Raw genomic sequence first — 10,015 nt, forward strand, 5'->3', positions numbered from 1 at the left:
CTTCTTGCCACCAATTGGTTCCTCGTCGCTTCATCCGGGCGACTTTTATAGGATTGGCCTGTGATTTTCATGGTTTGTCAAGTTTCAATTGGTGTGTTTTATTTGTAGAAAATCAGTTTCCATAAGAAATTGTATTATCTCCTTATGTTGGAGGTGTGTCGTACCTAGGCAGTTCGTCACCTTTGAGGTCGGACACTTTGTAGTAGCCATTTTCTAAGACTTTAGTAATCTTGTAGGGTCGTATCCAATTTGCTATAAGCTTTTCTTTTCCCGACCTCTGTAACCCGATATTATTTCTTATCAGGATGAGGTCATTTGTGGCGAATCTCGTTGCCATCTTTTATCTCAAAGTCTCTTTTCTTATCCGAGTTTGCTCTCAAATTTCTGGAATGAGGTCGAGCTCTTCTTTTGTGTTCCAACTTTATTGTAGAATGTTGCCTTTAGTTTTTCTTTATTTATGTCAATCGGAATCATGACTTTTGTGCCATATGCATGACAAAGGGAGATTCTTCAGTGTTGGTTTGAGGCATTCCATGTGCTTATAGTATTTATGTGAGTTCTGAAAAGTTTGTCAGTAGAAGCTAGCTTGTAACACCCTTTTGTCGGTGACCTACCCCCAGATGAATTCCACAGATTTCACTTTGGGTTTCATCTAGAACCTCTTATATTTGAAGTCGAGACGCATTTTGATAGAGGTGTTGAGATCTCTCTTTTATAGAGGATATTACAAACTAAGATGTAGTGCTGAACTTCTTTCATTAATCTCCTTGCCTTCCTTTATTCTTGAGAAAGGATGTCGAACTTGATATATTCAACGATTGGAGTTATCCATCCCTAGATTGTGAGGATGTCTGTCTTGTTGACTTCGTTTGATATTGAAGTGACTGTAGTATTTCTTGGATCAAGATTTTATTATTATACTAGGCTTTGTACTGACTAGTTTGGAAAGGGTATCAGCTCGGCCATTCTGCTCTTGGCTTGTATGCCTGACTTTTCCTTCTTCATTCTTGAGGATGATCCCTACCCCACTACCAGCTTTGTTTGATGATCTATCTCTTGGTCGTGGAGCTCCCTTTTTACTCTTTTCGCAAGGAAGTCAGCCAAGTATTGCGACTTGATGACCGTCCGAGTTTCGTACTTCAAATCGAATTTGGATAGCTCTACAACCCACCGTAACATGTGCCCTACAATATCCATTTTTTAGAGGATATGCTTCATGGTCTGATTAGCTCGGAATTTGATGGTGTGAGCTTGAGAGTGGGGACACAATCTCTGGGATGCTGAGACTAAAGTATATGCAACTTGCTCAATTTTCTAATAATTGAGCTAAGCTTTTTGTAGTACCTTATTGGTGAAGTAGGCAAACTTTTGCCCATCGTCATCTTTTCTGAATAAAGCAGAGGCTACTGTTTTGTCAGCCACAGCTAAATATAGAACGGGCTATTCTCCCATTTCAGGTTGGGTAAGAATGAAGACTGAGACAAGAATTGTATGAATTCTTGAAAAACTTGTTCAAATTCCTGGGTCCATGTGAAATTGTAACTCTTTCGTAGTAGAATAAAGCTAGAGCTACAAGTATACTATTTAATTATTGAACCTCCTTTCAAGTAGGTCGGGTTAGCTTCAATGTCCCCTTTGGGTGAGCATGAACTCCAGGAATTTTTCTGCTTCTACGCTGAAGGTACACTTTGTGAAATTTAACCTCATCCCGAGCTGTCTTATGGTTCGAAATACTTCTATCAAGTTAGATATGTTGTAGTAGTTCTTTTCCAAGTCTTAAGTGACTTTGTTGGGATCTTTTCATTTTGTTGTTGGCTTTTCTTAGTCCAATTTTGGCCCGATGTTATTTCGGGTCGGGATGAGGTCACCAGTTGAGAAACTTCTTCCTATGACCTTCTTATGACTAATTTTTGCTTAGAATATTGCTCCAAAAGAAGTTGTATCTCAGAAAAGAGGTCGGATTTTTCCTTATAAGCTCAGAGATTTTCAACCTCATTGTAGTCGGATCCATAAAAGAGGTCGGATTTTCTTTGTAAGCTCTAAAGGAGGTCGGATTTTTCTTTTTAAGCTTGGAAAGAGGTAAGATTTTCTTTGTAAGCTTGGAGGTTTTCGACCTCATTGTAGAGTCCGATCTTTAAAAGAAGTCAAATTTTTCTTCGTAACCTTAGAAAATGGTCGGATTTTTTTATTAGCTCTAAGCTTATCCGACCTCGTTATAAAGTCTGACCCTGAAAAGAGGTTGGACTTTTCTTCGTGAGCTCTAAAAGAGGTCGGATTTTTTTTCCCTAGTAAGCTTCGAGGTTTTCGACCTCATTGTAGAGTTGGTCATGAAAGGGGTCAGATTTTTCACAAACTCCAAAAAGAGGTCGGATTTTTTTTGGTCAACTTGGAAGTTTTCGACCTCATTGTAGAGTCCAACCTTTAATAGAGGTCGGATTTTTCTCTGTGAGCTCTAAAAGAGGTTAGAATTTCTTTTGTAAGCTTGGAGTTTTTGACCTCATTGTAGAGTCCAACCTTTAATGGAGGTCGGATTTTTCTCTGCGGGCTCTAAACGAGGTTGGAATTTCTTTTGTAAGCTTGGAGTTTCCGACCTCATTGTAGAGTCCAACCATTAATAGAGGTCGGATTTTTCTCTTTGAGCTCTAAAAGAGGTCGGAATTTCTTTTGTACCGTCTTCTCCGACCTGGTAGACTTTTTTAAAGTTGTTGAAATGATTATGTGGATCAGTAGATCCATCATAGGAATCCATGTTGGGATGTTGGAAATTTCTTAGGACCTTTGCATGCATAACCTCTTTAGAGAAAAGATTGTTCCCTCCAATGAAGACTAAGTCTTTGTCATCTCAACTTTCTTTTCCCCTAGACTCGGATTCCAATTTTTTTAGTTTACCTTCAATCTCTCTTCTGTCGTGCAGCTCTTTTTGGAGTTGGCTCTCCGATTCTTTTTGCCGTTCTAACTCGTTTTCCAAAGGGTCTCTATTTTTTTATCTGAAATTGGACGCAATTCATCCTTCTAGATGTTGATCTACCACCATTATCAAGGGTTGAGCACCAGGTCCCTGGCAACGACGTTAATGTTCCATGGGTTACCTGAAATCGGATCTAGATTGGGTTTGCTTACGAGGCCCAAGTATTCAAGGAAGGTGACCTCTGACTTGTCCTACGTCAGGGAGCCGCTGATAAACCCCATTTTTAGGGTTTATCTTGTGCTTAATTTAGTAGATTTTATCCATTATTCTCAAACTTATGTATATGATTTGCATGTTTTACATCTTTCTTCTTAATTATGTGCTTTGATTGAAAACATGCTTCTTTGGCCTTAAATTTGCTAATTTTAATCCCCTCTAATTACCATTCGATGCCGTGATATGTTTGTTGAGTGTTTTCAGGATTTATAGGGCAGGAATGGCTTAGAGGATGGAAAGGAAGTATGCAAAAGTAGATGAAATGCAAGAAAACGATGTTTTGAGAAGCTGGTAGCGACGCGCACGCATGAGTCACGCGTACGCATGACAAGGATTTTTTCCAAGTGACGCATACGCGTGGACGACGCGTACGCGTGACAAAGCGTCACGTGCTGCATTACACAGAAGACGCTGGGGGCGATTTCTGGGCTCCTTTTGGCCCAGTTCCAAGCCCGAAAACACTGCTTAGAGGCTGCAGAGTGAGGGAATCAATTCCACAAAGCTTCCTAAGTTGGCCGTCTATTTCAAGAATACCATACTCAAATGGGATAGAAAGACAAATAGAGATAAGTTTTACCCACTCAACTAAAGAACTAGATGGCACCCTAGGTAGAGAAGTCTCCAACGATCTTGTCAAAGCATATTCAACTCCCGTCCACCCTTTTCGAAGGACTTCCACTTCCTCATCATTCTCAAACTCACTCAGAGAAGGCTCTTCATACCCACGGAGTTTATTTGCGGATGTAGATTCATCACTAGGAAGACTTGATTCATGATCATCATCACCAAGGGAACTTGCTTCTTGATCTATCCCATCCAAGTTTCCATAAGGAATATGCCATGGAGGTTATGCATTGACCTCCTCAACATCAATTTCAATCTTTTTGGAGGAATACTCTACAACTCTAGATTCCCATGGAGGTTCGGCATCTCCTAAGTCTTCAACCATGACGTGGCGGAAATTGGTGAGTCAAGAATTGTTCTAAAATATGCGTTGCAAGTATAATTCTTAACCAACCAGAAATCCGCTTATCAATTTAGAAGGGTTGTCACAAAAATTAAAATTAAAATACTGGGAGTATGAATCCCAGGTCGTCTCCCAACGAGTTACAGAAAGGTGTGCTATTTTATTAATCAGATGTTTTCAAAAAGAGTTTGAGTTGAATAAACAGGAAATTAAATTGGAGAAATTAAGTAATTTAAATAAAAGCCTTGACTGGGAGTAGATTAGTTGGAAGCCCTATTCTTGTTGCAGTACTCTCAAGATTAATTGATAATTGAAGGTTGTTCTGTTTAGTTATCCCTTACTAGGTAAGGGAAAGTCAAACAAGTTGGAATGCTATTTCTATTCACAAGTCCCAATCCGCTTACTTGGAAGGACTCGCGTTAGTGACTAGAGAGCAATCCAACAATAAACCCAATTACAATTTCTCCTTTGAGCATTCCAACTCAAGGTTTCCTTTCAATCAACTCCCCATCAAGTTAGAGAACTACTCGCTCATTGTGAACGTGGAATTCATAACATAGAAAAGAGAATTAAAGAAAGACATGATAAATAAAACCCAAAGGAATCAATTAAAAATAAAAGTAACTCTTGTATTAATAAATTCTAAAATAATCCAATAGTAAAATTGAGTAAATTAAAGGACATGGAAGAGTAAAGCCAAGTAAAGAAAACGAACTAGAATGACGAAGTCTTGATGAGGTAATAACTCTTCTCAATATCCCAATGCAAAGAGTAATAGAAATAAAATCCTAAGAACTATGAATGTGTAGAGAGAAAACCTAGAAGAGGAGTAAAACTAGATCTAAAACTAAAAACTGTGAAGAATGAATGTTGTTTTGGTTTCTGCATGTTCTCTGGCTCTAGTCTGCTTTTCTGGGCCGAAAACTGGGTCAAAATAGGGCCCAAAATCGCCCCCAGCGAATTCTGCAGATTATGCAAATCGCGCACGTCACGCGATCGCGTCATTCATGTGGACGCGTCATTCGGCGTTTTGCTTTGCCACGCGGGCGCGTCGTCCACGCCTCCGCGTCACATGTGCTATTCCAATCCCCGCGGTCGCGTGAGCCATGCGGCCGCGTCACTGCGATTTCCTCTCTTTCGCGCGGTCGCGTGAGCCATGCGGCCGCGTCACTTCTCGCTGGTCATCTCCTCAATTTCTTGTGTTCCTTCCATTTTTGCAAGCTTCCTTTCCAATCTCCAATTCATTCATGCCCTATAAAGCCTGAAACACTTAACACACAGATCACGACATCGAATGGAATAAAGGAGAATTAAAATGCGTAATTAAAATTTTCTAGGGAGCAAGTTTTTAATCATGTAATAATTTTAGGAAGGAAATATAAATGCATGCTAATCATATGAATAAGTGGGTAAAAATCATGATAAAACCACACAATTAAACACATTATAAACCATAAAATAGTGGTTTATCAACCTCCCCACACTTAAACATTAGCATGTCCTCATGCTTAGTTGAAGGAGATAAAACAAATGAGTAGGAACATGTAAAAACTCATGCAATGCAATGCAATGCAACCTATATATGTAAATGCAACTATATGATTCTTGTCGACTTGATCAAAAGTAAATAGGCTCTTCAAAATAATTACAAATCAAATTCCACTAATTCAATTCTCATACAGCAAGAACAGATAAAAATGCAAGAAGATAGCTAATGAAAGCAGGGAACATAGAATTTCAAGCATTAAACCCTCACTGATGATGTATGTATACTCTAGTCTCTCTAGTGTATAGGGTAATCACTCTATCATTCTCTAATCATGCTCTCTAATTTTTGTTCTTCTCCTAACCAATCAACAACATTTAATATATCAATGCAAACATCATGAGGTCTTTTCAAGGTTGTAATGGGGCCAAGGTAATGGTAAGGATACATATATGGCTAAGTGAGCTTATAGACTGAATCTTTAATTAACCCAAGCTTTAACATAACATATATATATATATATATATATATATATATATATATATATATATATATATATATATAACTTTAGAATTCATACCTAGCTACCCAGAATTTCTCTTTCACATTCTATACTCATGTATCAACTTTTATTTTAATTTTATCATACATGCGTTGATCTTTGAATTCTTAACTTAACGTTGGGGTAATTTTGTCCCTTTATTTATTTATTGAATATTATTTTTTTTAATATAAGCATAAAAATAAACATAGCTTATCAATGCACATAGATTTTTAGTTCTTATAGTTTGACATGAGTAGGTATCCAAATTTCCATTATATTATCCTGACACATTCCCTTATTATCTTTTGTTCCCACAATTTCCCATACTTAATTAGCACACACAATTCTATCTTAAGCTAACCAAAGATTCAATTTGGGATATATAATTGTTTTTCCGCTTAAGGCTAGTAATGTGGTAAAATATAGAACAAATGGGATTTGAAGGCTCAAAGTGGCTAACAAAGGTAATTGAAAGGGTAGGCTTAATTTGGATAAGTGAGCTAAACAAATAATGGCCTCAATCATATGCAAACATATAAATATAATAAACATTGGACATATAGGATGAAACAAAATATAGATTGCAATCATAGAGAAGTAAACACACAAGAATAAAATAATTATGGTTAAATAATGTAACCATGCATAAAGGCTCAAATCTCACAGGTTGTGTTCTTTTAGCTTAAAAATCATGTTCCAAATACAACTTCAAGCAAATTTAACATAAAAATTTTAATTAAAATTAGTGAAATTTTGTTCCAAAAATAGAGTCTTAGAAGAAACTTATTGTCTTTTCAATCAAGTAGAACATGCATGCAACTAATCTATTACTATGCAATTTATCCTATTCTACAAAAGGAAAACTAACTAAATATCCTAATTTATTGGTGTTTAGGGAAGAGAAATTACCTCCGGAAGTCAGGTACTGACCGACCTCCCCACACTTAAGGCTTTGCACCATCCTCGGTGCTATTTGTCAGAAACAAAGGTGGGCTGGTAGCAGTATCTCCACAGTCGGGACCATCATGGCTCCCTTTGCTGGTAAAGGAAGTGGAATCCGGGGTGTCTGAGTCCTTGAATTTTCCCATAATCAGCTCCTTGAGGTATGTGAATCGGCGCTTGTTACGGCGCTCTCTCATCTTAGCTTTGTGTTCCTACCGATCCAACCTTTCGAGTATTTAATGGAGCAGTTAGTCTGTGGTAGGTGCTTGTGGTGTTGAAGAAGGAATATCTTCAATCGGTTCAGTAGGATGGCTTGTGGCGGTTGGTGGAGGTCTGATATATTTCCCGTTAGGGACATACTGATCATCCTATGGAAGCATGACTTTGGTGTCCCCAGCTCTGTAGGAGACTCTGGTTGCTGAGACAAGATTGGAGACCAAGACGGGAAAAGGTAAGTTGCCCGCAATTTGTACGTGTCCCATGGCATTCCGGATGTGTCTAGTTAGGTTCAGAGGTTGGTCTGTAAGGATGCACCATAGTAGAATGGCCATGTCCGCAGTGAAGAAGGACTCGTGAGTGCTCGAAAAGACGTAATGGGACATGATCTGTGCCCATACGCGAGCCTCCAAGGTAAGTGTTGAAGCCGATATTCCCTTAGGGTGGGTACGATGGTATCCGTAGATCCAACGGCTGCCAGGTACTGCGATAACTCTGAGAACGGTGTCCCAGTCAAATTGGTACATTTGGCACTTGAGTGCGGCTTCTTGAAAAGCGTCCAAACCTTCTGGAATAGGGGGAAGACCTAGAGCTTTTTGAATGGCCTCTTCTGTAATGGGGACTTGCTTCTGACGGACAAAGACAGACTGCAGGGTTGGCAGGTGGAAGTTGGAGTAGAACTCGACTACCCAAGAAAGATTGACCTGCCTCGGCTGTCTCTGTAGGAAACCCCATTGTCTTCGTTCAATTTGCGGCTCAACAAAAGTAGCAATATTGGGCGGGAGGATAAGAAGGTATTCGTTGTTGTAGCTCTGTTCTGCCAGGATAGGGAACATCTGCTCGTAGTAGCGATTGAGAAATCCCACAGTGTTCTTTGCTGGGAAGGCTCTTTCTTTATCATCAACCTTTATAATCCTCTTAATCCTCTTTGTTCAGGGCTTGACTGCAGTTGAAGAGGGCTCTGCCACTAATGCTCTCTTTGTTCTTCTTCTCGTTGGTTGTTTGGGAGTAGCCTTCTCCTTTCCTTTCTTGGTGGCCATTCTGAAAAAGGAAAGAGAAAGTAAATTAAATTCAAAGAAAAAGAGCAAGGAAGAGGGTTGTAGGAGTGATAATCAATGCACGGTAAAGAGGATGTCGTTAACATATGGTCATGACTACATGTGAAAAGTTCATCAATGGAAATATAGCAAGTGCATATGGGGATAATTAAATGCAAGAGGTTTATTGGCATGCAGGCAAAGGCATGAGGAGCATAGATCAAGCATTCAATGTCGAAGTTAGGTTACCAAGTCTTTCAAACTAACAATTTTTTTTTGTAATAACAATTATATTTAAGTAATAAAATATAAAAAGGGTTTTGTGAAAAGCAAGCATTGAATAGTAGAGTAACATAGAAAAGTGCATAATGCCATATGGGCTTTTTCACAAACACATAGCATGCATGATAATTGAGGTATAGAAAGTATTAAATTGAACATGCAAGCAACCCTTTAAAAAGTAATATATAATTGCCAAACAAATTTGCAACAATCCACAAGCATATAATGAGAAATAATGGCTCAAAAAAATTTCTAACACCAAGTAAAAGGAAAAAGAAAGAAAAAGAAAATATGGATAATGAAAGTAAAAAAAAAAGAAAAGAAGATAACATATAAAAATAAGAAGAAAAATAAAAAAGTAAGGAGGGAAGAAGAAAAGAAAACATTGTTAATGGGGGTGAGAGAGAGAGAGAGAGTAAAAAGTGAGAAAGAAGGAAGAAGAGAGAAAGAAGAATTAAGGAGGGAAAAAGGAAAAATAGGATTTGGAGAAGAGAAAGATAAGATAAGTGGCAAATCAGGGAAGCTGTGCGGCGCAATCGACGCGGTTGCGTGGGGCACGCAGTCGCGCGACTTGCGTTGATACTGATTGACGCGGTTGCGTCGGTCACGCGGTCGCGTGACCCGTTTTATGCCACTGGCGCGAGGGCAGCCTCGCACTCGCACAACTCTCTGTTCAAAATCATTAATTGCCAAATATTGGGTGACGTGATCGTGTGGGGCATGCGATCGCGTGAGTGGTCATGAGAAGGATATGACGCAGTCGCGTCAGTCACGCAGCCGCGTGGGAAGATTTGTGCGTTTAGCACCAATCCAACACCACTCTTGCACAACTTTCGGTCGTGCACCCTTTTTACGTCGAAATCCAGGGCACGCGGCCGCGTGGGGCATGTGGTCACGTGGGAGGCCAATGTTTCCTAGTGAGGCGGACGCGTGGGGCGATTTGTGCCACTGGCATGCCTCCAGCCACACTCCTACGTGACTCTCTGTTTGTTTTATTATTTCCTCCCAACTTCTGCGACGCAGACGCGTCAATGAGGCGGTCGTGTCGCGTGAATTTTTTTTAAAATAAAAGTATGGAAATGCAGATGCACGAAATGCACTAATAAGGAGAAGAGTTATTGAATAGGAAAACTAAAAATAAAGAAAAGAATGATCATACCATGGCGGGTTGTCTCCCACCTAGCACTTTGCTTTAACGTCCGTAAGTTGGACGTTCCACTAGCTCAGGTTTCGGCTATGTGGGGATCTTCCAAGAAGAAGATCTCGAGCTCCTTGTTTTTCTGCATCCTCTCTCCATGGTACAACTTTAAACGATGTCCATTAACTTTGATAAGTTCAGAGCTTGAAGGATTGCTTA

Source organism: Arachis hypogaea, chromosome 17 (genome assembly GCF_003086295.3).
Source record: "Arachis hypogaea cultivar Tifrunner chromosome 17, arahy.Tifrunner.gnm2.J5K5, whole genome shotgun sequence".
Taxonomy (NCBI): Eukaryota; Viridiplantae; Streptophyta; class Magnoliopsida; order Fabales; family Fabaceae; genus Arachis; species Arachis hypogaea.